Source organism: Manis javanica, chromosome 5, assembly GCF_040802235.1.
Source record: "Manis javanica isolate MJ-LG chromosome 5, MJ_LKY, whole genome shotgun sequence".
Lineage (NCBI taxonomy): Eukaryota > Metazoa > Chordata > Mammalia > Pholidota > Manidae > Manis > Manis javanica.
The window spans coordinates 55055363-55063923 of record NC_133160.1 but is presented as its reverse complement, the minus strand read 5'-3'; the positions used below and the strand labels follow the sequence as shown (position 1 = coordinate 55063923).

Below are 8561 nucleotides of genomic sequence, written 5' to 3'. Positions count from 1 at the left end.
AACTGCTGACAGCTGCTCCACTAGTTTGACCATTCCCGGAGACCTACACAGTCTGAAAATATTTTTATTGATGGGGTGCAAGTAAATTATCTATTTGCTTTCATTCTGTTAACACATGTCTATTCTAAAACACCTCCATGATGTTGGTGGTCACTCCGATCACTCCTGCCTTATACATGGGGACCAGAGGTCAAGACATTTTTCCAAGTTTGCATGGTAGGAACTGGCAGAATGAGCTTCGAACTCTCTCATCTCTCAGTGTTCTCACTCTTAACCCCTTGACTGTCTTGAGTGAGTCTTGGCACTCTCTTTAATGAGCTTCCTGGTAGATCCCCTGAGTAACTGTGTGGCCAAGATGCATCCCTTCTGGAAGCTCAAACTGTTTATTTTAAGCTTCACTTACATGAACCTCTTTTATGACCTTTTCCTGCAGAGAATGATTACATTTTAAAACTGCACTGATTTCCATGTTTCCAACTTCTGCTGTGAACTCACTTCAAATTTTTGTCTGTTGTTGGACCAGTGGGAATTGGCAGAAGGAAATTTTCTCTGAGCTCCCTAATGTAAGTACTCTAAATGCTGGCTTTAAATAGAATGTAATCCTTGATGCATTCAAATTGTTTATATAGTTTTCTTCCCAAACTTTATTGTATATTTTATTATGTAATGCACCTTTCTCCCCAAACTTTATTGTACATTTTATGATATCTTCCAATGAAATATGATTAATTAATTAAGAGTTGTGAGCAAGCCTTGGCTATAGTTATGATGACTTTACTTCTGCTTCTTTCAGATGGGGCATTTTCATGAACTTCAAAGACGTGTCTGTGTTGCACAGAACAGGAAGATGTTCAACACTATCGTGGTTGGTATTCGCTGATTGTTTTCATCACTGGCTGCTTCATACAATTCTTATTCAATAGCTTTAATTTTTCTAAGGCATATTGGCTATTTTGAAGATGTATCTAATTAAAGTATATACATGGAGGACCTAAGATGACAAGAAAATAGACCTGTATATAAAGTCAAAAGGCTAGGTAACATTTTATTTTCCTCAGTTCATAGCTTTGTGGTTTCATGTGTTAAGCTTTCAAACCCTGGTTTCCTCAACTGTGAAATGTAAATAATAAAATGTACCATCTATACACCGCACAGATATTGAAAGAATTGGAATGGAAATGAAGTATGGTAGTTGAATGTAATTTGTTAATAGCATCCCATGCAAATATGAAATCCTATATGTTATTTAATATAAAATATCATTAATAACATTATAACCATACCATAAAATGTATACAGGCAATAACAAAGCATATACTCATAATAGTGATGAATTATTTTTTATTTAATTTAAAACTAATAAATATCCAACATTACTGTTGTTTTAATTCTAAATAGCCATTTTTGGGAAAGATTATCAATAAAGATAGTCTCTGTTTGATGAGCAAATATTTACCATTATTAGCAAACCATTTAAGTATGCTTTTGTATTGTAATTTCTTGTTAAAATTAGATTAAATCCATAGTTGTGTGTGTCCGTGCTTTATATGTGTCATTGAAATTAGGTTTAAATTGTAATTTATGTGTGTGTTAAATAATTTGCCTATTTCTTTCTTCATGTTAATGGATTTCATTGATTTTTGGAGTGAATTTCATGATTTGGAATTAATATTTATCTACAGAAATCATTGTGTTTCATATCAAAATGTGTTCAGCAGTGATGGCTAATAATCCTCAGAAACAATAAGCCTCATCTTTTTCATTTTAGGCACGGCTTGCCATGTTTTGCTCTGAATACAACACCTGGGGTATATCATCTGAGGGCTACTCTGGTTATGTGCTTTTTAGGACTGCCTTTAATTGCTTTTGCGTTGAGCTGTATTCATGAATGTGTATTCATCAAAGAATGAAGAGCAATGTGACATTTTTAAGTTTTACTAAGTCAACTAGCATCCGTTGCCATAGAATTCAGAAATGAGGAAACCAGGAAAAGGCAGAGCTGTTTTTCATTATGTGTTGAAAGATGTCAGCAGGATTAAAGTGTCAGAGCAAAAAGAAAAAGAAAAAAAGATGAAGAGAAAGTGGATTACTTTCAAATGGTTATTAATGCACATGAAAAGCAAATGTAAGAGCCAAATGTTTGGAAAAGGACACAATATTAAAAAGATGCATTTAAGATAGGGATAACTTTATTCTTTCTAAAAAATGCACACAAAATGTCTGAATCTGCCCTTACCTAACTGAAAATAAAATGAAAAGTAAGTTCCATGTCTCCTAATTTCTCTCCTGCAGGAGGGAATGAATCAGGCTGCTTTTCTGCCTTGGATGGAAAGAAAATGTCTGAGAATAGTTCTGTGCCCTTAATATATCCTTGAGTGAATTAATATTCAAGTATGTGCTTGATGGGTCTGGAATTTTGTAAATATGCATAACATTTAAAAATAAAGATATAACCTTATTTAAATACAATGGCTTCATAATCTGTCCTTATAATTCCTTAATTTCTCATTGTCTAAGTATTTTGATAATGATACTCTATTTATGGTACAAACAGGCCATGCATTTGTTGATATTGTTATTTCAATCTCTCCCTCTTCAAAATCATGATTTCTGAAATTTCCTTTTGTGATCTGTACTTACTAATTCGAGGTCTCTCATTTTCCTATAAATTGAATTTTGTCCTCAGTATATCAATAACCCAGAAGCTTGCCCTCCTTCCATGCTTCTGCTTGACACCAGAATTTCCATGGTCTTGCCTTTCTGTCCTAACTGCCGGGTAATTCCTCAACCCCCTTTCTGATTTCTGAACACTGCTGGAGAAAGCTAACAAAAAGAGTTACACTGGATATGCTAGAAATCCAAACTACCAAATCTCTTGTAGGTCTCTATCCCTACTAAGTAAAGTGGGATTCCCCAATACCAATATTTTTCTTTCACCTGTTTTCAAGTCTCCTTAACTTTAGCCTCAGCTCTCATACATACTCTGGAAATTATTCTGTCCTCCTACTCTGTATTTATGATTAATGCTAAATGAAATGGTGTCCCACAGCTTTCCTGTTTCACCTAAAAATGTATCTTGCTTGTCACTGACTATTTGTCATTTTCGATCTCTGGGACCAAACACCAGTCTCTTTATCCAGGCACTTAATTTCATCTTTCTGTTCTAAATTGGAACTAAAAATCATGATGGTACAAATAGGACCCTAGTCTAGTAACAATGCAAGGCCAAGGAAAATCCTCCATAGGTTAAATCCATTTAACATTATTCTAAGACTATCTTCAGGAAATCTTAGCCATCTTAAAGTCATCCCTTTAATATTATGGTTCTGCTTGGAACCAGAGATTAATGGTTACCCACTGCCAATCAGCATAGACACTACTTTGAATGGTGTTCCTATATCTTTTGTCTTTCACAATTAACATAATTCTGCAAATAGTAGCTCACATGAATTGTTTACACCTTTTTACCAAAATGTGTTAGAGAATTGTTCACAGAAACCTCTCAGGATAGAAATATACTTTATTTTCTTTCTACAATTAGAAAAATTAAAGAAAATAATTTCCCTAGACTCAAGGGGAAAAATATATGCCCCCATATAGATTAAAATAAAATTTTATCTTATAATCTAGTATTAATCTCAGTGAAGGATACTGTTAGTGATTAAATTTTTCAAATGAAGCCAATATGGTTATGGAATAATGAATCAGCCAAGTCTTTCTTTGCCACATCAACATTAAGGTAAGCAGACTCCTGAGATGAAATGACAGACTCATATGAAATGTTGACTCAGAAAGCAGGAATTCAAAAAAATGGACACCTAGTAAATTTTGCCAAACTGCCCGAGGCACTTCCCCATCTGTATGTGTAACATGCATTCAGCTATTGTAAAGTTTCTCTAACAGTCCTGAGAAGTGCTATGACAGTAAGAAAGAAGATTGATAGCAGATTCCATGCCTCTTTGTTAATCACATTAAGAACACTGCTTTGTCCTCTTCCACTTTCTGTCTGGAAATATATATGCCCACCACAACATATTGAAAACTTTCATCCTATTACCCATCTGTTGCTAGTAAATGATCAGTTTAAATGCAAAAATGACTGAAGGGATGTGAAACTCAAAGATATTCCAAGCATACCATTTTTCTAGCCCTTATTCTTCTGATCACCTTTGGGAAATGAAAGAACTTAACATATACTATATTTTGAAATGTTTTCTTAGGGGTCCTGAATCATATTTTATGTAACTCAAGTTATGTGATAATGACAAGCATGTCTCCAAACATTAGAGTTCATCATTTTAAATACATAGATTTGTATAGTGACTATTCTTTGTCATCATAGAGTTTATGATGAAACTCAGTACTGGAATGTGCAGTTTGTGAAAGTGTATGTCGTTTATTCAGCTGAAGGAGTTTCTCATACTGGTTGATAGTTCCCAGCCCCAATAGTCAGATAAAAAGCCCTTAAGAGTTGTAGCAAGAGGAACAACTAATGATGTATACATTATATCAGTTGAGGAGGTACAATTTATTTCTGCAATTACTTTGTGAACATCTGCAAGTTATAAAGAGGAATGTGCATTAACACAATTAACCATTTATTTTCTCTTAATTGAATTCATGGATTCATTTCTAAGTATTCTAATCAGTTTATCTCTGATGTCAGGAATTAAGGGCAATACCAAACTTAATTTCCTGAATAAAGAGATTATTTTGGATAATAGATTTTTCTCAATGCATTTGGAAATGATAAGTAGTAATAAAATGATTTTATAAGATAGATGAAATTAGACCAATAAGCTATCAGAAGTATTTCACAAAGATTAGACCTGCATTTAAATGGGGGGCAAATTTATTCAGTTCAATGGAACATTTGCAATTTGCTCACATAGTGGAATGACTGACCATGTGGGACAAGTAAGCAGTATGGCACCATCTGAAAGGGATCAGCAAGCAGAGTGTCTGGGTCAAATCCTGACTGCATCACTTTCCAGCTTGTGTGATCTCAGGCAAGTTTCTTCATCTGTAAAATTAGACTAAAAGTTAAGACTTTCAGGATTGGTTAACTATTGAATTCACAAATCAGAAGGGTTTTGCATGTATTAGTCCTCTGTTTAAAAGTTTTATGAATAAAACTGTACAACCTTCTAGATGCGTCATGAATGAGCCTTAAGAATACAAAGTACTGTGTAGAATGATGGAATATCCTTGGAAGAGATCTACAGCTCTGGAGAAGTGCAACCTAAGAGAAAGAACTTATGTCAAGGAGGACAATCAAACCCATTACCTCTTAATGGATGTAAATGTCTCATTGACTACATTACCGGAAAGCATTTTTCCAAATATATGGCTGCTTTTCTCAGTCAGGACTACAACCAGTACCCCCCCATTCCTTCTCCTAACAGGAATGTATGTGCTATCAGAAAATGCAGCCTAATTTAAACATGGATGGAAGAAAACACATCAGGGAACGCAGAGGTTGTATGCTGTGGGTAAAATTGCAGTATTTCCAGAATCTCTCCCCTGGCCATAATGCATCCCCGTATCAACAGGTATTTCCAAGGGCTGGAGAGAAGTAGTCCATCTTCATATCAATAGGTAATTACAAGGGCAAGGGCCTATATGGATTGGAAAGGTTGGCTGGGGCCTCTTCTGCAGCTGGGTCGTGAGAGGCACGGGAGAGCAGAAGTGGACTGTTCCTATGAAATAAACACGTTTCTCCTACTTTACTTCTCCCTTTGACTGATTTTGGTTTTAAAAGTATTTTGCCCCAACATTCCCCCCCACCCCTAGGGGTTACATATATTTACAAAAGATCAAACAATTCAATATATAACAACAAACCAAAGTATTTTAGATAACATACTTCACTCTTTCTTTTAGAATAGAGAACAAAGCTTTAAGAACTATCACTTTCTAGGGATTTAGAAACAGGGCCTGTTCTATCACCAGTGAAATACTACCAAATAGTTATATGAAAGTATTCATGAGATACTTCCAAGTAGTTGCCTAAAAGTCAATAAAATTTAAGTATAGTGTTCAAAGAGGTAGTAACTGCTAATCATTACGTTGATGTAGAATCTCAACTGTTATGGCTATGAATAATCCTCTTTCCTATTATGGCTATTTAGCACAGCATTGCCTTCTTAATGACTATAGTCATAGTTAAGCAGGAATGCAATATTCACACTATTTAAAAATGCTTTTTGTAGGTATACTGAATGACATGCAGATTCCTCACAGTTTGCTTGGCTTCACAAATTAGATCAGAAAAAATAGCAAAGGTAGATTTAGGATGTTTGGCATGTTAATAATATTGTCAAGGCAAAGGAAAATTTGAATCAGTTTATGCCATGCATTAGTGAAGGAAGAGTCTGGAGACAAGATTAAATGTCTGGGTTATACTGAAATAGTTTCATCAAAATGAGATGTAATAGATATCCAGTAACAAACATATTGTCCTGAGACCTGAGACTCTCCTTCAACCAAGAGAAAATCTGAACAAAACAAGAGAGAGAGAAAGAGAGAAAATATAGGGGAGGGAAAGGAAGTGAAGGGAAAGGAAAGGAAGGGAAAAGAAAAGGAGAAGAGAGGAGAGGAGAGGAAAGAGGAGGGAGGAGGGAAGGGGGAAGGGGAAGGGAAGACAGAAGAGGAGACAAGAGAGAAGATGCAAGTTCTAAAGAAAGAAAAAGATTCTCAGATGCAACAAAGAAAGAACTACCAAACAAGTGATTAGCCCAGGATTACCTGACCTGATAAGGGGTCTAATTATAAGGGCTGCGACTTTTAGGTCCAAAACAATATAAGAACCATGCATCTGAGACCCATGCAAAAAGCCAAGATTCTGAAATTAACAAAGGACAAGAAAAAATGCCCACTGATGCATAAAACAGCAGACTGTTTCTACTCATGGCTCCATGTAGAAAAAAATTTTCCTATGAAAAATTAAATGCAAAACTTTGCATAGGAGTATGTTTAAATTATAGTATTGTATAATGTCAAAACTCAAACTGAGGAAATAAATAATAAAAGTTGTCTAGGAGGAGTCATCCTGAGCTACTAAGTAGAAAAAAAACAAAAACAAACGAACAAACAAAAAAAAAACATGCAAAGGACACTTCTACCATTCAGCAATGGTGATTACCAGGAGGAAAGGGGAAATACTTTGAAGTGATATCTCTGTTCATAAAATGCTGAACCACCATAGAACCATACCATGAAGGAGATTCAACAGACACAGTAACAAGATTAGGTTCTCCAAGACTTTGAGCTAATAGAACAATATAAAAGATCCTTTTGTAATTTAGGATTATAATTGTTAAGGTGTTTCATAAGAAGGAAGTTCAACCCTAATGCACAACACTTTGAATGAAAAAGAAAATAAATATTTTAGAAATGAAAATGCACATATGAAAAGTTCACACTCTTTAGACAGGCCATACTACTGATTAGAACACAGAAAAAAAAGTGTTGATGAACTCAAATATAGATCAGAGGAAACTATCTGGAAGCTGCAAAAAAGAGATAAAGAAATGAAAAATATAAGGCAGAAGCTGAGATACAGGGGGTAAAATGGATGGCCAACATATTTTAATACGAGTCTAAGAATAGAGAAAAGAGAATAAAGACAGAGCAACATTTTGAGAGGTAATAGTTGAAAATTTTTGAGAAATAGTAAAAAATACTAAAAAAAAAGTGATGTGACAAATTGTAGTATATTACAAAAGGGTAACAAAATTGAAATTTTAAAATAGAAATTCAATCTGAATTATAAATACATCTTTCTTAAAAATACATAAATACCTTTATGCTTTCAGGATGAAGAATGATGGTTTTAACACATGACAACAATCAAAAGTAAAACAAAAGGGGTAAAATTATTATGATAATATTACTATTACTGTATTACAATAAACACATGTTAATACTAAAACTTCACTGTGATGAGTGACAGTACACACAGGATGAGACCATAGACTGAGAGAATGTATTATAACACAAACATATTTTAAAAAAATCATAATCCAACATGAAAGAGCCAACATCCTAGTAGAAATGTTTTAAAGGACATAATTAAGCAATTTAGAGAAGACAAAAACATGAATGGTTGATCATCTGTTGAAAATATTTTTACAAGATGGCAAGCATCGGGGAAATCTCATGTTATTTTCTATAACTGCTTTTGCGAGGAAGTATGTAATATCTACTGAAACTAAATCTTATATACCTTATGATCAAGCAATTTCAATTCAATTGCCATATTGTTTGCAATAGTTACATCATAGGATAAATAAATGATGTTATATTACTACAAATGGATTACTTTATAGTATTAAAATGCAAAATGTATGAAACCTATTAATAATGAAACTTTATAATTTGATGAAAAGATTATTAAAATTAAAGAAAATATTTAAAAATAATTTCCCGGAAGTAAATTTCAGTTTATTTTAGCATAATTTATTTAGGGAGGTTTCTTTCAAAATCATGCTTAAGTTTTTACCTTGTGGTGTACATAAGGCTATGGAGTCTGATTAATTCTAGATGCTAATGAAAAAATA

General features: G+C 33.8%; 1 long non-coding RNA gene across 1 annotated transcript; it reads left to right on the top strand.

Moving 5' to 3' along the window:
• The first annotated feature begins 355 nt into the window (after positions 1-355).
• Positions 356-2426, top strand: LOC108399266 (uncharacterized). The gene is made up of 3 exons (XR_001853613.3): positions 356-563; positions 794-865; positions 1769-2426. It is a non-coding gene; the product is annotated as an uncharacterized lncRNA (long non-coding RNA).
• Positions 2427-8561: the final 6135 nt, after the last annotated feature.